A 23,542-nucleotide genomic window follows, 5' to 3' on the forward strand; every position below is an offset into this window, starting at 1 on the left:
GGAGAGAAGGGACGGGGATAGGAGAGAAGCGGCGGGGCGAGAAGCAGCAGGAGCGTTTGGGCGGGGAGAGAGAGAGCTAAGCCGCCGAGCCTCGCGCTGAGCCACGACAGCGGCAGGGGGAGAGCGGCCGGCGGCAGGGGGTTGTAATGGTTCACATTAAGGACACACATAAGATAATAACAAGGCATTGTTGTGTGTATTGTACCACATTGTAATGCCAAAGTCCCGGAGAGTTTGGAGGGAACTTGATGAATGGTCTGAGAATAATTGTGTTATGGACAGGAGGGTAAGACTGACCAATGGCTGTGCCCCTGGAAGTGCAAATACGCCCCGCTCTTACAGCTGTGTGAGGCAGAGGAAACAGACAGAAGGGCGGATATAGAATGACAGACTTTCTAATCTGGTGTCTGTTCCATTATAACCTCGTACCATGACTGCTGCAGACCCGGGATCACAGGATGGGAAAATAACAACCTTTGCAAAGAAATGAAGGGACACCTGATCAGTGAACTCCTGGTAAACTAGGGGAGTGAGTCGGATCTGGAACTCCAAATAGAGAAATATTACTGATTAAAAAGGATTAGATTCCAGAACTTACTGATCATAGAGTTAAACCTGTGGGGCTGAGGGCACAGGAGTAAAACTGTGAGTGATGCCTTGCTGGTGTGACTGCTCCCGTGAGACAACAAACTGGAACCCAGCAGAGGATCCAGCTGTAGATCCCCACAGACCACGGAGGGAGTGCAAGGCACTGAAGGATTCTATAACGTCTCTTTAAAGAGAGGAAACATTCCTGACAGACCATTATACACAAAGGGATAGTCCCAGAGAATCAGAGCACATGAGAACAGCTCTTGGAATCTGTCCACAGTTGAATGGGACTTGAGGTCCGGTGTTGATTGATGGAAATTCAGCACCAGGATCTGAGACTCTCTTCCCTGAATTCCCTGATCTCCGATTACTCTGAGAAAAGCCGAGCCTCTCCCCACCATGGCCAGTGATTCCAACAGGGGAATGTTCATTTTTACAGCCCGGAGAAAAGGGCTTTCACCCACTGGTGGGATTTCTGAGTTTACTGGCTCCAGTTTTATTCTGCAATAATCTGAATCTACCCAGCATCTCCCGGGGTGTAATTTTCAAACTCTAACACTGTGCTGGGATGGCATTGTAGTATCGACCAAAGGCAGTACAATGGCCTCAGACACAGACTCAGAGAGCCTCCCAATACACCATGGTTTCACTCCCCACACCAGCCCCATTGTAGTATCGGCTAAAGGCAGCACCTGGACCTTAGACACAGACTCAGAGATCCTCCCAGTACAACATGGTTTCATGCCCCACACCAGCCCCATTGTGGTCTCTCTCAGGGTGATTTAGTGCCCCATTTTCAGGGTCGGGAGTATTTTCTGTGGTGTGGGCCGATAATATAAAGAACGGACGCTGAATTTATGAGATAATAAAGCAAGAGGGATGGAGCTTACCAATCCCAGCACAACATGTCCCCTCTGTACAGTGCGGGAAGACATGGGGCAGTCCCTCGGACTTCCTTCATGTGGACCATGGCGACAACTGATGTAACCGGGGAGACAATGGGTTCTGTTCAATTCTAAAACATGGAACGGTGGCAGCTCCGGAGTGTCTGAGGATAGAGCAGGCCGCTCCTTCACACACTGGGAAACACAACCTGTCAGCTCAAATTTCACATCTTTGACGTTTGCTTAATGGAAGGATGTTTTTGTGAAAGATTATAACATTCCTTATTCACGACTCTCAATGATGTATTACTGGAGAAGATGAAATTGGAATTAGGATTAAAATGTTCCTTGATAAAGATTTTGGATATTTTGTTGCTGTCAGTTCTACCCTAATGGAGACGGAAGATGATCTGAGCCAGGCGTAGTGCAGATTTAATTTCACAGCAGGACTTCAGACTGGTTCCAGGAACACTTCCTGTTCCCAATCCCTGAGACACTGGCTCCTCACACTGGGACACTGTGTGTCCACAGTCTCACCCAGTCTCTGAGACACTGGCTCCTCACACTGGGACACTGTGTGTCCACAGTCTCACCCAGTCTCTGAGACACTGGCTCCTCACACTGGGACACTGTATGTCCACATTCTCACCCAGTCTCTGAGACACTGGCTCCTCACACTGGGACACTGTGTGTCCACAGTCTCACCCAGTCTCTGAGACACTGGCTCCTCACATTGGGACACTGTGTGTCCACAGTCTCACCCAGTCTCTGAGACACTGGCTCCTCACACTGGGACACTGTGTGTCCACAGTCTCACCCAGTCTCTGAGACACTGGCTCCTCACACTGGGACACTGTGTGTCCACAGTCTCATCCAGTCTCTGAGATACTAACTCCTCACATTGGGACACTGTGTGTCCACAGTCTCACCCAGTCTCTGAGATACTAACTCCTCACATTTGGACACTGTGTGGCCACAGTCTCACCCAGTCTCTAAGACACTAACTCCTCACACTGGGACACTGTGTACCCACAGTCTCACACAGTCTCTGAGACACTGGCTCCTCACACTTGGACACTGTGTGGCCACAGTCTCACCCAGTCTCTGAGACACTGGCTCCTCACACTGGGACACTGTGTGGCCACAGTCTCACCCAGTCTCTGAGACACTAACTCCTCACATTGGGACAGAGTGTGTCCGCAGTCTCACCCAGTCTCTGAGATACTAACTCCTCACATTGGGACACTGTGTGTCCACAGTCTCACCCAGTCTCTGAGACACTGGCTCCTCACACTTGGATCACAATTGTTATTCACTGTCCCTGTTTATATTCCTCACTGAGAGGAATATAAATAGCAGCAGTGTGGTGGTCCCGACCTGCGAGAGACCATCAGTGGCAGGTCGAGGCCATAAAAGGAGTGGTGAGTGGCGGCCAGGGAGCAGCGTGGAGGCCCCTACAAGTTACACAAAGTAAGAACATAGAAGCATAGAAAATAGGTGCAGGAGTAGGCCATTCAGCCCTTCGAGTCTGCACCGCCATTCAATAAGATCATGGCTGACCATTCCTTCAGTACCCCTTTCCTGCTTTCTCTTCATACCCCTTGATCCCCTTAACTGTAAGGGCCATATCTAACTCCCTCTTGAATATATCCAATGAACTGGCATCAACAACTCTCTGCGGCAGCGAATTCCACAGATTAACAACTCTCTGAGTGAAGAAGTTTCTCCTCATCTCAGTTCTAAATGGTCTTCCCCTTATCCTATGTCCCCTGGTTCTGGACTTCCCCAACATCGGGAACATTCTTTCCGCATCTAACCTGTCCAATCCCATCAGAATCTTATATGTTTCTATGAGATCTCCTCTCATCCTTCTAAACTCCAGTAAATAAAGGCCCAGTTGATCCAGTCTCTCCTCATATGACAGCCCAGCCATCCCTGGAATCAGATTGGTAAACCTTCGCTGCACTCCCTCAATAGCAAGAATGTCCTTCCTCAAGCCAAGAGTGTGTGAATGTGAGGCTTCAATGTGAGAGGAGCCAGCATCCTCAGACAGTGCTGTGGTTAGAAAGTTTCACAAACGAAATGCAGATTGCCCATGTCATTGCTGCAGTGATTTCACTGCCAGATTTCCCGCCCCGCCCCCACCCAAGGCAGGATCCGAATATCAGGTGTTAACTGGAGCGTGTGCCTCCGCCACATATTGGATTCGGGAAGCCCGGAGAAAACTTTGTCGGGATCATGGCGGGGTCACTCTGGATGTCTCTGAGCCAAGGGATGAAATCCAGCCTCCAGGACAGATGTTTGTCTTTCCGTATGCGGGAGTAAAGTCGCACCTACACAGAGCGCACAGAGCAAAATAGGTTGAGCAGGAACAGAATGGAGCAACGGGACTTGCCCAATGTTCCCTCCATTCATTGTTCTCTCTCCGCACCGCTCAGGGCCTTTCCCTGCCGCTGGGTCACTGCACTTGTGGCAGGCGATGCTCCCTGGCGCCATCTGCTGGTAAGGAGTCAACTGCCCTCGGACTCTTTCCCCACCGCTGGGTCACTGTACCTGCCTCAGGCCGGCGCCGATCTCTGGCGCCCCCCTCCCCTCCCCGGCCCGCTGTATATTGTAAGATTGGTCTTTCCCCACCGGTGGATCTCGGTACCTGCCGCGGGCCGGCGCGGCTCCCTGGCGCCCTCTCCTGGCCCGCTGTATATTCATCATCATCATAGGCAGTCCCTCGGAATCGAAAAAGACTTGCTTCCACTCCTGAAGTGAGTTCTTTGGTGGCTGAACAGTCCAATACGAGAGCCACAGAGTCTGTCACAAGTGGGACAGATAGTCGTTGAGGGTGGGACTGGTTCACCGCACGTTCTTTCCGCTGTCTGCGCTTGATTTCTGCATGCTCTCGGCGTTGAGACTCGAGATGCTCAGCGCCCTCCTGGATGCACTTCCTCCACTTAGGGCTGTCTTAGGCCAGGGAGTCCAAGGTGTCAGTGGGGATGTTGCACTTTATCAGGGAGGCTTTGAGGGTGTCCTTGTAGTGTTTCCGCTGCCCACCTTTCGCTCATTTGCCATGAAGGGGCACTTGCTTTGGGAGTCTCGTGTCTGGCATGCGGACTATGTGGCCTGCCCAGCGGAGCTGATTGAGTGTGGTCAGTGCTTCAATACTGGGGATGTTAGCCTGAGTGAGGACGCTGATGTTGGTGCACCTGTCCTCCCAGGGGATTTGTACAATCTTGCAGAGACATCGTTGGTGATACCTCTCCAGCAACTTGAGGTGTCTACTGTACATGGTCCATGTCTCTGAGCCATACAGGAGGGCAGGTATTACTACAGCCCTGCAGACAATGAGCTTGGTGGCAGTTTTGAGGGTCTGGTCTTCAAATACTCTTTTCCTCAGGTGACTGAAGGCTGCACTGGTGCACTGGAGGCGGTGTTGGATCTCATCGTCGATGCCTGCTCTTGTTGATAGGAGGCTCCCGAGATATGGGAAGTGGTCCACAGTGGCCAGGGCCACGCCGTGGATCTTGATGATTTGGGGACAGTGCTGTGCGGTGTGGACAGGCTGGTGGAGGACCTTTGCCTTACAGATGTTTAGCGTGAGGCCCATGCTTTCGCACACCTCAGTAAATACATCGACTAAGTCCTGGAGTGCGGCCTCTGTATGTGTGCAGATGCAGGCATCGTCCGTGTACTGTAGCTTGATGATAGAGGTTGGGGTGGTCTTGGATCTGGCCTGGAGGCAGCGCAGGTTGAACAGATTCCCACTGGTTCTGTAGCTTAGTTCCACTCCAGCGGGGAGCTTGTTGACTGTGACCTGGAGCATGGCAGCGGGAAAGATTGAGAAGAGGGTTGGGGCAATGATGCAGCCCTGTTTGACCCTGGTCTGGACGTGTATTGGGTCTGTGATGGATCCGTTGGTAACGATCACGGCCTGCATGTTGTGGAGCAGGCGGAGGATGGTGACGAACCTTTGGGGGCATCCGAAATGGAGGAGGACACTCCAGAGACCCTCGCAGTTGACAGTGTCAAAGGCTTTTGTAAGGTCGAAGAAAGCCATGTATAAGGGCTGGCGCTGTTCTCTGCATTTTTCCTGTAGCTGTCGCACTGCAAAAATCATGTCCATTGTGCCCCATAGGGGACGAAATCCGCACTGTGACTCTGGGAGGAGCTCCTTGGCCATGGGAAGAAGACGGTTGAGGAGGACTCTAGCGATGACATTCCCAGTGGCTGATAGCAGGAAGATTCCTCTGTAGTTGCCGCAGTCAGACTTGTCCCCTTTTTTAAAGATGATCACGATTACTGCATCTCTGAGATCCCCCGGCATGCTCTCCTCCTCCAGATGATAGAGATGAGGTCATGTATTCGGCCAGCAGTGCCTCTCCTCCATACTTTAATGCCTCAGCAGGGATTCCGTCCGCACCCATAGCCTTGTTGTTTTTGAGCTGTCTTATGGCTTTTTCTACCTCGTGCAGTGTTGTGGTCTCACTGAGGTGGTGGCGAGTAGCATGCTGTGGGATAGAGTCGAGAACACTCGAGTCAAAGGCAGAATCTCGATTGAGGAGATCTTCGAAATGCTCCTTCCAGCGGTCCCTGACTGCTTCGGTGTCCTTGATGAATGTTTCCCCGTTCTTGGCCAGCAGTGGGATGGGGCCTTGGGTGTTTGGCCCATAGGTGGCCTTGACTGCGATGACGTATCCTCGCACATCATGGTTGTCAGCCAGCTGCTGTATCTCCTGTGCTTTCTTCATCCACCACCTGTTCTTTAGGTCTCGGGTTTTTGTTGGACCTCAGCCTTGAGCTGTCTGTAATGCTGTTTTGCTGTTCCCGCATTGGGTTGTTGTCTGAGGCTCAGAAACGCCCTGCGCTTGCGATCTATTAGCTCTTGGATCTCCTGATCATTCTCATCAAACCAGTCCTGGTGCTTCCTGGTTGAGTAACCAAGTGTCTCTTTGCAGGCACTGGTTATGGAGGCCTGGTGGGCAGACCAAGAGCTGTGGGCATTCTGCGTCTCGGGGTTGTCAAGGCACGCCAGGTTAGTTGTGAGGCGCTGGCTGTATAGGGCTCTCTTAGCTGGGTCCTTAAGTGCTCTGGCATTGACTTTTTTGCGGCACTGCTTCTGCTGCCCCCTCCACTTTGGGGCTATGTTGATGTTGATGATGAATCGGATTAGGTGGTGGTCCATCCAGCAGTCGTCGGCTCCTGTCATCGCGCGGGTGATGCGCACATCCTTGCGATCTCTGGCTTGTATGATGACATAGTTAACCAGATGCCAGTGCTTGGAGCGAGGGTGTTGCCACGATGCCTCTTTATTGTAAGCTGTATATTGTAAGATTGGTCTTTCCCCACCGGTGGGTCACTGTACCTGCCTCGGGCCGGCGCGGCTCTCTGGCGCCCTCTCCTGGCCCGCTGTATAATATACGATTGCTGGTTGAGAGCCTTTCTTTCGTCTGCTCACCACATCCTCCCAACCCAACTGCCGCCGACTCAATGCCCATTTTATTTTATTGTTTGGATTGCCGGAAAGCACACAATCATTTGCTCTGAGTTTTATGGATTCACTGAACATTGGACTAGATTCTCGTGAATGAATTGGGCACGTTTCATCACGACATGTAATTGACCAATAAAACTGGAGCTGACGGTTTTTTAACTCCCAGGTGGGGTTTCAGTGTCAACTCATTCTTTCGCCCTGGCAGCTGAAGGGCATGCGCTCTTTTTACAGGACAGTCGAATATTCAGCATAACCCCGCGAGCTGGAGCTGGCACCATCCAAAGGGGAAATATTTTCTACCTCTGCATCCTTCCCATCACTCTCCTGTTTGTGGTCAGGGCTCTCATCGCTCCGGCGTTCAATCAGTTGTTTATTCTCTCCCAGCAAGGCAGATAATCTGCACTGTGGGATATTAAAGCGATGCCTCACATCCCTCGCTCATATTTTTACCATTACCGCAACCTCTTTCGGAGCCACCACATCCTGACTTCTCTCCAGCACAGACCGAGTCCGGCCTGACACGGTGAACTCTGCAGGGAGCAGTTGACGGCCCGTTAGTTTAGAACAGTCATTGAGCTGTTTACAGATGAACATGTTGTGAATCACGGTTGGATTCCTTTTCTGTGCTGCACCAGTGGACTGCGATGATCAGCGGTTCAGTACCACTAATGGATTCAGTACAGCCCAACCCTGATCAGTGTAAATGGATCGAACCACCTAGATACATGTGGGAGACTGACCAGGAGGGTCTGATCAATAACACAGATGGATCGCTGCAGCTAAACCCACCTGGTCTTTATAAATGCACCGGACCATCTAACTACATGTGAAGAGGGATTGGCCAGGATGGACTGCTCATTACAACAACAACTACCTCGTTCATTTATATAGCACCGTTAACTTAGTAAATCACCCCAAGTCGCTTCACATGAGCATAATTAGACAAAACAATATACTGAGCCAAAGAAGGAGACAGGTTACCAGAAGGGTGGTCAGAGATAGGTTCTAAGAATGGTCTTAAAGGACGAGTGAAATGGAGAGGTTTAGGAAGGGAATACTAGAGATTAGGGCCCAGACAAGTAAAGGTACAGCCGCCAATGATGAGGTGGGGGATGCACAAGAATCCAGAGAATCAGCAATGCAGAGTTGATACAATCATAGAAATTTACAGCATGGAAGGAGGCCATTCGGCCCATCGTGTCCATGCTGGCTGACAAAGAGCTATCCAACCTAGTCCCACTTTCCAGCTCTTGGTCCGTAGGCCTGTAGGTTATGACACTTCAAGTGCATATCCAAGTATTTTTTAAATGTGGTCAGAGTTTCTGCCTCCACCACCGTTTCATGCAGTGAGTTCCAGACCCCTACCACCTTCTGAGTGAAATAATTTGCCCTCAAATCCCTGCTAAACCTCCTACCAATTACTTTAAATCTATGCCCCCTGATTATTGACGCATCTGCTAAAGGAAATTGGTTCATCATATCAACTCCATCTCGGCCTCTCATAATTTTATACTCCTCAATTAGGTCTCCCGTCAGCCTCCGCTGTTCCAAAGAAAACAGACCCAACTTATCCAATCTTTCCTCATCGCTAAGATTCTCCAGTCCCGGAAACATCCTCGTAAATCTCCTCTGTACCCACTCTGGTGCAATCACATCTTTCCTGCAATGTGGTGACCAGAACTATATTCAGTACTCCAGCTGTGGCCTCAGTAATGTTTCATACTGTTCAAGCATAACCTCACTGCTCTTATATTCTATGCCTCGGCTAATAAAGGCAAGTATCCCATATGCCTTTTAGTCATCTTATCCATCTGGTTTGCTACTTTCAGGGATCTGTGGACATGCACTCCAAAGTCCCTTTGTTCCTCTCTCAGTATCCTACCATTTCATGTGTATTCCCTTGCCTTGTTAGCCCTCCCTCTGGATTGAATTCCCTTTGCCACTGTTCTGCCCACCAGATCAATCTCTTGCCATCTTCCTGCAGTCTGAAGCTTTCTTCTTCTTTATAACTGCACGGTTATAAACTGATCCTTTATCCCCTTCACCGTTAAGCCAGATTACCTGAAGGTGTTGGGAATATGGTTCGGAACGGACGGGGCGTGCGCCACAAACTGGGAAGAGCGTATCACCAAAGTGAAGCAAAAACTGGGATGGTGGAAGCTGCGCTTCCTCTCGATGGCAGATAAGAACCTGGTCATCAGGAGTGAGCTACTCTCGGGGTTGCTACACGTGGCACAGGTCTGGCCCATCTCTCGCTCCTGTGCCGCGGCAGTCACCCGGGCCGTCTTCCACTTTGTCTGGAGGTCCAAAATTGACCGTGTCCGCAGAGACACAATGTAAAAATCTGTGGACAATGGAGGAAAGGATGTTCCGAACATGGCCCTCATCCTGATGGCCACCTTTGTGTGCAGCTGCATCAAGCTGTGCACAGACCCCCAGTATGCAAACACCAAATGTCACTACGTGCTGAGGTTCTACCTGTTCCCGGTGTTGCGAAGAATGGGCCTGTCCATGCTGCCGCGAAATGGCCCCACCAGTTGGACCATGCCTGTCCACCTGTCCTTCGTGGAAAAGTTTTTCACAAAAAACCCGTTTGACCACAAAGCCATGAAACAGTGGTCAGCACGTAAGGCCCTGGACGCCCTACGAAAGAAGGAGAGGGTGGACCCTGTCGGGTGGTTCCCTGAGCGGACTGTCGAACTCGTTTGGCAGAACGTCTCATCGCCAGAGCTTTCACACAAGCACCAAGACGTAGCTTGGTTGGCGGTGAGGAGGGCCCTACCCGTCAGAACGTTCATGCACAGCCGACGTCTCAGCAGCACGGCACAGTGCTCCCGAGTCGGCTGCGGGGCGGATGAGACTGTCACCTTCAAGATTGCGCCTTTGCAAGGCAGGTCTGGAAAGAGATGCAGTGGTTGCTGTCAAGGTTCATCCCGAGCAGCTCCGTAACACAGGACTCTGTGCTGTACGGGCTGTTCCCAGGGACACGCACCGAGACAGACATCACCTGCTGCTGGAGGGCCATCAACTTGGTGAAAGACGCACTTTGGTCTTGCCGAAACTTGCCGGTCTTCCAGAGCAAGGAGATGACCATGTCTGCGTGTTGTAGACTGGCGCAATCCAAGATCCAGGATTACGTGCTGAGGGACGCACTTAAAATTGGTGCAGTTGCCGCAAAGGCACGGTGGGGAAGGGCCACAGTTTAAAGGCCTTCTGCCACGGTAAACCCGGGGGCAGGAATCAGTACAAAACTCCCCTCGGGCCGTACTTGTAACTTCTTTTTTGTGTACATGGAGCACCATGATCTGTAAACACCTATGTAGTGCCATGTACAATGCAAGGTCTGTTTCCTAATGCACGTTGAAAAGAAAAAAAAATGTAAATGTACCGTCACCCATTCCGTGTACTGTATAGTGACACATGTAATGTAATTTGTTGAATGTACTACAATGTATCCCGTATTGTACCGAATTGTACTTGAACTGAAAAGCAAGGAAATGTATCTAACGGAACTGCCGTCAGCAGCCAAATGTAGTGTATGGGATTGCTGACCACAGCTAAATGTACTGAACTGCTTTTGAATGTACTGTACAAATTTTTATATGAATAAAGTATATTTTGAAATAAAAAAAAATTCAGACCAATACATCAACAAGTCTGGTTTATATAATTGAAATCAGTGAAATGGATACTAGACGTGGACAGTGCACGGCTCTGAGCTCTGTGTCTGCTCTCATTGTGTTAATGACTTCCTGTATGAAATAAAACACGTTTGCTCACGAGCAGAAACCGCACTGATCCAAAATGTTTACCTTGAGTTTCAAACACACCGAGAGAGAATAAAACCCCGAAGTAAAGTTGTACCGAAGAATTGGACACGTCACTGTAAACCCAGCCCACACAAAGCTCAAGCTCATTTACATATCCACAATGTTCTTCATAATACTTAGCAAGAAACTAAAATAAACTTCAGGTTTAACTGATTTTCACGGACACTGAAGTTTCCAGTTACTTTCCCTCGCGCTGTATTGATTTGTGGTAATATATTTTTTCTGGAAGTTAGTTCTAGCGGCTCAGCACAACGTTAAAGAGGCAAGCCGTCACTTGGGGGCGAGGAGCTGCGCGTAAATAGTCAGTACACTCTGGTTTCTCTTCAGATCGTATAAATCTTTCGCCTTTTGCTAAAGATTTCCGTGGAGAGTAAATTCAGAGTTTTAATTAATTTTTCGAGGCCCTGCTTTTGTGGGCTGTCTTATTGTTCAAAAACAGACTGATCTTTGCATTATGTAGTAGTTGTGGCTTTATACAGGTTCTGATAACTACTGATGATTTGGTTATTTACTTATTGTAATTGTGAATGTCGTAGTAAAGCACTTGTTTGTGGGAGTTAACTTGCCCACCTGGGGGTCGCCAGCTTTCAGAAGAATCTGAAAACTCCAGATCCCGAACTAAATCTTGGAGCGTGGAAGGATGACTGTGTGTGGATTGTTTTCACGTGTGGTCTTTGCACACCAGCCACCACACGGGCTTGACAGAGCTAAACATAAGAAATAGGAGTAGGTAATACGGCTCGTCGAGCCTGCTCCGCCATTCAATAAGATCATGGCTGATCTGATCATGGACTCAGCTCCACTTCCCCGCCCGCTCCCCATAACCACTTATCACTCAAGAAACTGTCTATTTCTGTCTTAAATTTATTCAATGTCCCAACTTCAACAGGTCTCCGAGGCAGCAAATTCCAGATTTCTAAGCCTCTGAGAGAAGAAATTTCTTCTCATCTCTGTTTAAATGGGCGGCCCCTTATTCTAAGATTATGCCCTCTAGTTCTAGTCTCCCCCATCAGTGGAAACATCCTCACTGCATCCACCTTGTCAAGCCCCCTCATAACATCACTTCTCATTCTTCTGAATTCCAATGAGTAGAGGCTCAACCTACTCAACCTTTCCTCATAAGTCAACCCCCTCATCTCTGGAATCAACTTAGTGAACCTTCTCTGAACTGCCTCCAAAGCAAGTATATCCTTTCGTAAATATGGAAACCAAAACTGCACGCAGTATTCCAGGTGTGGTCTCACCAATACCGTGTATAACTGTAGCGCAGTTCTAATCAACGGGTGGGAAACTGAAAGCTTTCCGATCAGATCTGGAGTCAGGCAAGGCTGTCCTCTCTCTCGTCTCTCTTGTTTGTGATGTTGTGTCGAGCCCTTTGCCGGGTCCATCAGGAAGGATGCGGGCATTAGAGGGGTGATGATCCCAGGCAGCGGAGGCGCTCAGGTCGTGGACGACATGGCCATCTTTTGCTCGGATCCGCAGTCGGTCCGCAGATTGCTCACAATCTGCGACCAGTTTGAACTGGCCTCGGGGGCGAAGGTCAATCGCAGCAAAATCGAGTCCATGTTCTTTGGCAACTGGGCCGACCGATCCTTTATCCCCTTCACCGTTAAGCCAGATTACCTGAAGGTGTTGGGAATATGGTTCGGAGCGGACGGGGCGTGCGCCAAAAACTGGGAAGAGTGTATCGCCAAATGAAGCAAAAACTGGGATAGTGGAAGCTGCGCTTCCTCTCCATGGCAGGAAAGAACCTGGTCATCAGGAGTGAGGTGCTCTCGGGTTTGCGGCACTTGGCACAGGTCTGGCTCATCTCTCGCTCCTGTGCCACGGCAGTCTTCCGGGCCGTCTTCCACTTTGTCTGGAGGTCCAAAATGGAGCGTGTCCGCAGAGACACAATGTACAAATCTCTGGACAGTGGAGGATAGGATGTTCCGAATGTGGCCCTCATCCTGATGGCCACCTTTGTGTGCGGCTGCATCAAGCTGTGCACAGACCCCCAGTACGCAAACACCAAGTGTCACTACGTGCTGAGTTTCTACCTGTCCCCATTGTTGACTGTCCACCTGTCCTTCGTGGAAAAGTTTTTCACAAAAAACCCCTTTGACCACAAGGCCATAAAACAGTGGTCAGCACGTAAGATCCTGGACGCCCTACGAAAGAAGGAGAGGGTGGACCCTGTCGGGTGGTTCCCTGATCGGTCGGTTAAGCTCGTTTGGCAGAACATCTCATCACCAGAGCTTTCACACAAGCACCATGACGTAGCTTGGTTGGCAGTGAGGAGGGCCTTACCCGTCAGAGCTTTCATGCACAGCCGACGTCTCAGCAACACGGCATGGTGCCCCCGAGTCGGCTGCGGGTGGACAAAACTGTCTCCCATCTCCTTCAGGATTGCGCCTTCGCAAGGCAGGTTTGGAAAGAGATGCAGTGGTTGCTGTCGAGGTTCATCCCAAGCAGCTCCGTAACACAGGACTCTGTGCTCTACGGACTGTTCCCAGGGACACACACCGAGACAGACATCACCTGCTGCTGGAGGGCCATCAACTCGGTCAAAGACGCTCTTTGGTCTTGCCGAAACTTGCTGGTCTTCCAGAGCAAGGAGATGTCCACGTCTGCGTGTTGCAGACTGGCGCAATCCAAGATCCAGGATTACGTGCTGAGGGATGCACTTAAAATTGGTGCAGTCGCCGCAAAGGCACGGTGGGGAAGGACCAAAGTTTAAAGTCCTTCTGTCACGATAAACCCGGGGGCAGGATTCAGTTCAAAACTCCCCTCGGGCCGTACTTGTAACTTCTTTTTTGTGTACATGGAGCACCATGATCTGTAAACACCTATATAGTGCCATGTATAATGCAAGGTCTGTTTCGTTATGCCCGTTGAAAAGAAAAAATGTAAATGTACCATCACCCATTCCGTGTCCTGTATTGTGACACATGTAATGTAATTTGTCGAATGTACTAAAATGTATCCCGTATTGTACTGAACTGTACTTGAAATGAAAAGCAAGGAAATGTATCGAACGGAACTGCCGTCAGCAGCCAAATGTAGTGTATGGGATTGCTGACCGCAGCTAAATGTACTGAACTGCTTTTGAATGTACTGTACAAATTTTTATATGAATAAAGTATATTTTGATATTGAAAAAAAAGACCAGTATGCCAGCCCAGGTGACGTAGACTTTTACATTGAAAATCTATGTTTGCAGGAACCGGCCACTGGACAGGTCTCCAATGTAAAGGACAGTTTATTTGAAATGTAAATGTTTTGAACTGTAACCTGTAACTTAAACATGGATTTAAAAATTGCATCTATTAACGTGCGTAGCGTAAAATCCACTACACGATGTGTTTCCACCTTGGGGTACCTCGCCAAGGTCAAAGCAGACCTGCTGTTCTTGCAGGAGTGCGGGCTGCTGCACTTCAGCAGTTACCGGCAGTGGTCACAATGGTGGGCCCATGGACCATCCATATGGTCAGGAGGCAACGACTGCTGGTCTTCCGGCCTAGGCATTCTGCTGTGGGGAGGCCACTTCACCATCACTGAAGTTAAGGAGGTGGTGGGCGTCCGCCTCCTCGTAGCAGATGTAATGTACAAAAATTCTCCTTTAAGGCTAATTAACGTGTATGCCTCGCCTCTCAGAAGCGAGTGGCTGGCCCTCTTCCAGCAACTCCCACTGCTGCTGGCGATGTCCAGGCCGGTCATTCTGGGTGGTGACTTCAACTGCATCATCGATGCGGCTGGACGATCCAGCAGAGCCGACAGCAAACTGGACGCCACGTCCAAACTCCTGATGGATGCTGTAAAAGACACCAAGCTGTGCGACGTCTTCAGCAACCCTGAAGACGGAGCACCGCGCAGATACACCTGGCCGAGACCAGACGAGTCCATCCGTTCCAGAATTGACTTCCTGTTTGTGTCCCACACGCTCAAGGTCAGATCCACCGACGTCACACCGGTGTTCTTCTCTGACCACTGCCTCCTACTGGCCGACTGTTGCCCACAGGAAAACCAGAAAGTTGGCAGAGGGATATGGAAGCTGAACGTGAAACTGTTGACTCCGGAAAACGTGGAGGAACTCAAGAGGGATTACAAAGGTTGGAGAACCGTAAAGCCCCTCTGCGATTCCCCGATGCACTGGTGGGAAACAATCAAGACAAACATCAAGAGGTTCTTCATCCTCAAAGGTGTTCAGGAGGCGAGAGGGAGACAGAGGGAATTGTCCCAACTCTAGAAGAGCGTGCAAAACCTGCTCCTGTTGCAGTCGATGGGGGTCAATGTCGCAGAGGAACTCGAAGAGGTGAAGGGCCAGCAAGCCTTGCTCTTTGCCTCAGAGTCCTCCAAAATCATTTTCCGCTCCAGAGTCCGCTCCATCGAGCAGGATGACACATGTTCGCGCTTCTTCTTCCAAAAGGTACACAGGGGGAGCTCTGTGATCACCAGCCTAAAGGAAGAAGACAGTTCTGTTATGTTTTCGCAGCCTGACATGCTGAGGATCAGCAAATTCTTCTATGCCAGGCTGTATGACGTCAAGCCCACAGACCGCGCGGCCTCCCAGTCATTCCTGTCGTCTATCACGGAGGTCCTAGATGACAGCGAGCGGGAGAGTCTGGACCACCCGTTAACTCTGGACGAGATGACAAAGGCCGTTCAGTCCCTTGCGACAAGTAAAACTCCCGGAAGCGATGGCTTACCGGTCGAGTTGTATTCGGCTCTGTGGGACTGGATGGGCCCAGACTTGCTGGAAGTGTATGAGGGTATGCTTCTGGCTGGCAGTATGTCAGAATCAATGAGGAAAGGCATCATCACCCTCATCTACAAGCAGAAGGGGGAGAGGGAGACCCCCAGTACGCAAACACCAAGTGGCACTATGTGCTGAGGTTCTCCCTGTCCCCGGTGTTGCGAAGGATGGGCCTGGCCATGCTGTCGCGAAACGGCCCCACCAGCTGGACCATGCCTGTCCACCTGTCCTTCGTGGAAAAGTTTTTCACAAAAAACCCGTTTGACCACAAAGCCATAAAACAGTGGTCAGCAGGTAAGGTCCTGGACGCCCTACGAAAGAAGGAGAGGGTGGACCCTGTCAGGTGGTTCCCTGAGCAGACTGTCGAACTCGTTTGGCAGAACGTCTCATCGCCAGAGCTTTCACACAAGCACCAAGACGTAGCTTGGTTGGCGGTGAGGAGGGCCTTACCCGTCAGAGCGTTCATGCACAGCCGACGTCTCAGCAACACGGCACGGTGCCCCCGAGTCGGCTGTGGGGCGGACGAGACTGTCACCCATCTCCTTCAGGATTGCGCCTTCGCAAGGCAGGTTTAGAAAGAGATGCAATGGTTGCTGTCGAGGTTCATCCCAAGCAGCTCCGTAACACAGGACTCTATGCTCTACGGGCTGTTCCCAGGGACACACACTGAGACAGACATCACCTGCTGCTGGAGGGCCATCATCTTGGTGAAAGACGCACTTTGGTCTTGCTGAAACTTGATGGTCTTTCAGAGCAAGGAGATGACCACGTCTGCGTGTTGCAGACTGGCGCAATGCAAGATCCAGGACTATGTGCTGAGGGACGCACTAAAAATTGGTGCAGTCGCTGCAAAGGCACGGTGGGGAAGGGCCACAGTTTAAAGCCCTTTCGCCACGATAAACCCAGGGGCTGGAATCAGTATAAAACGCCACTCGGGCTGCAATGGTAAACCTTTTGTATACATAGAGCACCATGATCTGCAAACACCTATTTAGTGCCATGTATAATGCAAGTTCTGTTGCGTAATGCATGTTGGAAACAAATGTAACTGTACTCTTACTGTGTACCGTATGGTGACACATGTAATGTAACTTGGTGAATGTACCACAATGTATCCTGGATTGTATGAATTGTACCTTGAAATGTAAAGTAAAGAAATGTATTGAACGGAACTGCGGTCAGCATCCAAATGTAATGTATGCGATTGCTGACCACATCCAAATGTACTAAACTGCTTTCGAATGTACTGTGCAAATTTTTATATTAATAAAGTATATTTTGAAATTAAAAAAAAAAATGGCACCAGGAGAAGGCCTTTGAAAGGATATCGCACACGTACCTGATGGACGTGCTCTCCAAGATGGGGTTTGGGGAGGGTATCCGCAATTGGATCCAACTGCTCTACACCGACATCAGTAGCACAGTTCTAATCAATGGGTGGGAAACTGAAAGCTTTCCGATCTGGTCGGGAGTCAGGCAAGGCTATCTCCTCTCCTCTGTCTTGTTTGTGTGCTGTATTGAGCCCTTTGCCGAGTCCATCAGGAAGGATGCGGGCTTTGGGGTGGGGTGACAATCCCAAGCAGCGGAGGCGCTCAGGTCAAGACCTCCCTGTACATGGACGATGTTACCGTCTTTTGCTCGGATCCACTGTCGGTCCGTGGATTGCTCACAATCTGTGACCAGTTTGAACTGGCCTCGGGAGCGAAGGTAAATCGCAGCAAAAGCGAGGCCATGTTCTTTGGAAGCTGGTCCGACCGATCCTTTATTCCTTTCACCATGAAGTCAGATTACATGAAGGTTTTGGGGATATGTTTCGGAGCGGATGGGGCGTGCGTCAAAAACTGGAAGGAACGTATCGCTAAAGCAAAACATAAACTGGGATAGTGGAAGCTGCGCTCACTCTCCATTGCAGGAAATAACCTGGTCAGGAGTGAGATGCTCTCGGTGTTGTTGTATGTGGTGGAGGTTTGGCCCATACCCCTACTTGTGCCATGGTAGTCACCCGAGCCATCTTCCATTTCGTCTGGAGATTGAAAATGGACCGTGTCCGCAGAGACATGATGTACAAATCTCTGGACAAGGAGGGAAAGGACGTTCCAAACGTGGCCCTCATCCTGATGGCCACCTTTGTGTGCGGCTGCATCAAGCTGTGCATAGACCCTTTGTACCCAAACACCAAATGTCAGTACGTGCTGAGATTCCATCTGTCCCCGGTGTTGTGAAGGATGGATCTGGCCAGGCTGCCGCGGAACGCTCCAACCAGTTGGACCATGCCTAAGCACCTGTCCTTCGTGGAAAAGTTTTTCAAGATAAACACCTTTGACCACAAGGCCATAAAGCAGTGGTCGGCACGCAAGGTCCTGGACGCCCTACAAAAGAAGGAGTTGATGGATCCTGTCGGACGGTTCCCCGAGCAGACCGTCGAACTCGTTTGGCAGAATGTCTGATCGCCAGAGCTTTCACACAAGCACCAAGATGTAGCTTGGTTGCTGGTGAGAAGGGCCCTACCCGTCAAATCCTTCATGCACAGCCGGGGTTTCAGAGATATGGCACTCTGCCTCCGAGTCGGCTGTGGTGCGGACGAGACTGTCATACATCTCCTTTGGGATTGCCCCTTTGCAAGGCAGGTCTGGAAGGAGATGCAGTGGTTGCTGTCGAGGTTCATCCCAAGCAGCTCCGTAACACAGGACTTTGTGTTCTGCAGACTGTTCCCAGGGACACACCGAGACAGACATCATTTGGTCTTCCCGAAACTTGCTTGTCTTCCAGAGCAAGGAGATTTCCATGGCCGAATGTTGCAGACTGGCGCAATCCAAGGTCCAGGAGTACGTGCTGAGGGATGCACTAAAGATTGGTGCAGTCGCCGCAAAGGCACGATGGGGAAGAGCCACAGTTTAAGGCCCTTTCGCCACGGTAAACCCAGGGGATGGAACCAGACCCCCCTCGGGCTGTACTTGTTAATCTGCTTGTATACATAGAGCACCATGTACTGAAAAACACCTGTGTTGTGCCATGTACAATGAAAGTCTCTGCACTGTTTAGTAATTTGTAAAGAAATGTAAATGTATTCTCATCCGTTCCATGTACTGCTTTCATCTGTATAGTGCTACATGTAACGTGATTCATGATCGGTATTGAAATGTATTGTGTTCCTAACACAGATGAGACTGCACACAGGGAGGTTAAAGTAACAGTGACCTCAGTCTTTATTAAGATACTCCAGAGTGAGGAACAGGCCTTAGGGGCCGGCTTATATACAGTGCTTCCAAGGGATGCACTCCCTGGTGGTGGAACAGAGGAATGCATGCTTTACAGATACACAACATCACTCCCCACCAAAGTCAAAGTGAAAACTATTTACAAGGTGAGGCGGTCGGGAGCCTTTCTTTCCCTGGTGGACCACCTCGGTACAAATGTCTGTTCTGGAGTGTTGGCTGTGCCCTCGCTGGGCTGGCATGTTGTTGGCCCTGCAGGGCTGCTGGGAGAGCCTGGCCTTGCTGGGCTGTTGGGCGTGATGGGTTCGATTTCCTGGTCCGGGGTGGTGTCGTCGATCCTTTGGATGTGTGTTGTGGGCTCGAAAAAGGTGGTGTCTGCTGTGGGTTGTTCAGGGCAGTCTGTGAACCGCAGTCCCATTTGGTCCAGGTGCTTTCTGCAAATTTGTCCATTGTCTAGTTTGACTACAAACACCCTGCTCCCTTCTTTAGCTATCACCATGCCCGCGATCCACTTGGGACCATGTCCATAGTTTAGCACATACACAGGGTCATTCACATCAATTTCCCATGACACAGTGGTGCGACCATCGTTTACATTTTGTTGCTGATGCCTGCTCTCTACCTGATCATGCAGGTTGGGGTGAACCAGCGAGAGTCTGGTTTTAAATGTCCTTTTCATGACTAGATCAGCTGGGGGCACCCCTGTGAGCAAGTGGAGTCTCGTGCAGTAGCTGAGCAGTACTCAGGACAGGCGGGTTTGGAGTGAGCCTTCTGTGACTCGTTTAAGGCTCTGTTTGATTGTTTGTACTGCCTGCTCTGCCTGCCCATTGGAGGCTGGTTTAAACGGGGCAGAGATGACATGTTTGATCCCATTGCGGGTCATGAATTCTTTAAATTCGGCACTGGTGAACATGTCCCGTTGTCACTGACCAGTATGTCAGGCAGGCCGTGGGTGGCAAACATGGCCCTCAGGCTTTCAATGGTGGCAGTGGTGGTGCTTCCCGACATTATTTCACATTCAATCCATTTTGAAAAAGCATCCACCACCACCAGGAACAGTTTACCAAGATAGAGGCCCATATAGTCGACATGGATCCTTGACCATGGTCTGGAGGGCCAGGACTACAAACTTAGTGGTGCCTCTCTGGGCGCATTGCTCAACTGACCACACACGCTGCATTGCCGTACACAGGACTCAAAGTCAGAATCGATACCGGGCCACCACACGTGGGATCTGGCTATCGCTTTCATCATTACTATACCCGGGTGTGTGCTGTGGAGATCCGAGATGAACATCTCCCTGCCCTATTTGGGTAGCACTACGCGGTTACCCCACAACAGGCAGTCTGCCTGAATGGACAGCTCATCCTTTCGCCGCTGGAACGGCTTCATTAGCTGTTGCATTTCAACGGGGATGCTGGCCCAGCTCCCATGCAGTACACAGTTTTTTACTAGGGACAGCAAAGGATCTTGGCTGGTCCAAGTCCTAATCTGGCGGGCTGTGACAGGTGATTTGTCATTTTCAAACACTTCCATGACCATCAACAAGTCTGTGGGCTGCGCCACCATCAACAAGTTTGCAGGCTGCGCCATTTCCACCCCCTTGGTGGGCAATGGTAGCCGACTGAGAGCATCCGCAGTTCTCGGTGCCTGGCCTGTGGCGGCTGGTATAGTTATAACCTGATAGCACGAGTGCCCACCATTGTATGTGGGCTGAGGCATTAGTATTTATTCCCTTGTTTTCAGCGAACAGGGATATGAGGGGTTTGTGATCGGTTTCCAGCTCAAATTTGAGGCCAAACAGGTACTGATGCATTTTCTTTACCCCGAACACACATGCCAATGCCTTTCTCAATAATGCTGTAGGCCCTCTCAGCCTTAGACAAGCTCCTGGAGGCATAGGTGACAAGTTGCAACTTCCCCTCAACGTTAGCTTGTTGTAATACACACCCGACGCCGTACGACAAGAGGGTGCTTAACCCCGGTAGGAAGTTACCAAAATGGTTGAGGAGTCCCAGGAACGACCGCAGCTCCATGACGTTCTGTGGCCTGGGCGCGTTCCTGATAGCCTCTGCCTCGGCGTCTGTGGGCCGAATGCCATCTGCCGCGATCTTTCTCCCCAAAAACTCCACTTCTGTTGCCATGCAGATGCATTTCGACCTCTTCAGCAGCAGCCCTATGCGATCCAGTCACTGGAGGACCTCCTCCAGGTTTTGTGGGTGAACATCTTGCCTCCTGCCAGCGTCGCAAATAGGTCGTCTGCCTTAGATAGCAGGTATTGGTCCTGTAGCGAGAAACAATTAATAGTTACTTTATAATCGCCGCAAATACTGACCATGCCATCACTTTTAAGTACTGAAACAATCGGGCTGGCCCACTCGCTGAATTCCACTGGGGAGATGATGCCCTCACATTGCAGCCTGTCCAGCTCGATTTCCACTCTCCCTCATCATATGAGGTACTGCTCGCGCCTTGTGGTGAATGGGTCATGGCTCTGGGACCAAGTGGATCCGCACCTTTGCCCCGGAAAAGTTTCCAATACCTGGCTCAAAAAGGGAAGGAAATTTGTTAAGAACCTGGGTACATGAGGACTCATCGACATGTGATCGTGCTCGGATGTCATCCCAGTTCCAGCGGATTTTGCCCAGCCAGCTCCTTCCAAGCAGTGTGGGGCCATTGCCCGGGACAATTCAGAGTGGCAGTTCATGCACTGTAGCCTCGTAGGTGACCTTGACCATGGTGCTGCCCAGGACACTGATAAGCTCTTTGGTGTACGTTCTCAGTTTCGTGTGGGTGGGGCTCAGGGCTGGTCTGCATGCCTTGTTGCACCACAGTCTCTCAAACATCTTTTTACTCATGATGGATTGGCTAGCGCCAGTGTCCAGTTCCATGGCTATGGGTAAGCCATTCAATTTTACGTTTCGCATTATAGGTGGACATTTCGTCAAAAATGTGTGCACTCCATGTACGTCAGCATCTGCCTTCTTTCTCTGAGGCTCGAAATTGCTCTGATCTACCATGGACTGATCTTCCTCTGCCATGTGGTGGTTAGCAGGTTTTGCAGACCTTGTAGCTCGTCTGCAAGCTCATTGGAGGTGCCCCATTGTTCCACAGCTCTTGCAAACATACCCTTTGAAGCATGAATAGGCTGAATGGAAGCCTCCACAACGCCAACAAGGTGTGAATTGCCTTGCATTCATCCTTTGTTGGGGACTCTGAGTCATCTGGGTCACCTGAGGTCTGCTGGCAGTTGCAGACTCGTGGTTTCTGCCCTGTACATTTCTGCTGCAAACACAGTTCCAGTTAATTTATGAACATTGCTTGCACTTGTGTGCTGAGAGATCTGTTTGTTGTTATCACCGGTGGACATAAACACCTGTGCTATCGCAATGGCCTTACTGAGGGTTGTTATCTCGACAGCCAAAAGTTTTTGTAGGATAGTCTCATGGCCAATGCCCAGTACGAAAACGTCTCTGAGCATTTGCTCCATGTAGCCATCAAACTCACATTGTCCTGCAAGTCGCCTTAGCTCAGTGACGTAGCTCGCCACTTCCTGACCTTCAGATCGCTGGCATGTGTAGAACCGATACCTTGCCATCAGCACGCTCTCCCTCAGGTTAAGATGCTCCTGAACCAGTGTACACAGCTCCTCATATGACTTATCTGTGGGTTTCACCGGAGCCAGAAGATTCTTCATGAGGCTGTAGGTCGGTGCCCCGCAGACCATGAGGAGGACCGCTCTCCTTTTTGCAGCGCTTCCTTCTCCGTCCAGCTCGTTGGCTACAAAGTACTGGTCTAGCCATTTGACATAAGCTTCCCAGTCCTCACCCTCTGAGAACTTCTCCAGGATGCTCTCAGTTTGCTGCATCTTTGTGTTGGATTCGTATACTCGTCGCCAGTTATTGTGTTCCTCACACAAATGAGACTGCACACAGGGAGGTTAAAGTAACAGTGACCTCTGTCTTTATTAAGACACTCCAGAGTGAGGAACAGGCCTTCGGGGCCGGCTTATATACAATGCTCCCAAGGGATGCTGGGATCCCTTGGGACTTCAGGGGATGCGCTCCCTGGTGGCGGAACTGGGAGTGCATGCTTTACAGATACACAACAAAATGTATCCTGGAATGTAATGTAAACCTGTTCCCATCTGCTCCATGTAATACCCTTATTTGCACAGTACTACATGTAACATGATTTACGGATTGCACTAAACTGTATCTTGAAATGAAATGCACGCTAGTGCATTGTATGGAACTGCTGTCAGCATCCAAACGAATTGTATGGAATTGCTGACTGCAAGGTATTGAGCTATTTTCCAGTGTATTGTGAAAATTTTATATGCATAATATGTATTTTGGGGAAAAAAATGTTTCAGGAAGCTGGCTCACCACCACCATCTTCTCAAGGGCAATTAAGGATGGACAATACTGGGATATTGGGTTTCATAACTCTGTAAGAATTCATTCTGGGTTGTTACACTGCGGGGAGTCTCAGGTTATCCGTCTATCTCTGGTATATGAGTGTGCTATTTAATCTGTACCTGTCAGTTACTAGTATATGATTGTGGCGGTTATTCTGTACCTCTCAGTTTTGGTTATGTGATTGTATGTTTTAATCTGTACTTGTCAGTCTCTAATATTTGCGTGTGGTGTTTATTCTGTACCCGTTGGTCTCTGGTATGTGAGTGTGGGGTTAATCTGCACCTATCAGCTGGTATATGAGTGTGGATTTTATTCTGTACCTCTCGGTTCTGGTATATGAGTGTGGGTTTAATATCTACCTGTCAGTTTTTGGTATGTGAATGT

General features: G+C 50.0%; 1 protein-coding gene and 1 non-coding gene across 2 annotated transcripts in view; both read left to right on the plus strand.

Annotated features, from left to right (window-relative positions):
- LOC139273419 (histone H2A) overlaps positions 1-23,542 on the plus strand; it is a 605,799-nt gene that overhangs the window by 24,852 nt on the left and 557,405 nt on the right. The gene's annotated exons all lie outside the window — the stretch shown is intronic.
- On the plus strand, positions 11,095-11,206 carry LOC139274477 (U5 spliceosomal RNA). Its single transcript, XR_011595534.1, has one exon. It is a non-coding gene; the product is annotated as a U5 spliceosomal RNA (small nuclear RNA).

This window comes from Pristiophorus japonicus, chromosome 9, assembly GCF_044704955.1.
Source record: "Pristiophorus japonicus isolate sPriJap1 chromosome 9, sPriJap1.hap1, whole genome shotgun sequence".
In the NCBI taxonomy this organism is placed as follows: Eukaryota; Metazoa; Chordata; class Chondrichthyes; family Pristiophoridae; genus Pristiophorus; species Pristiophorus japonicus.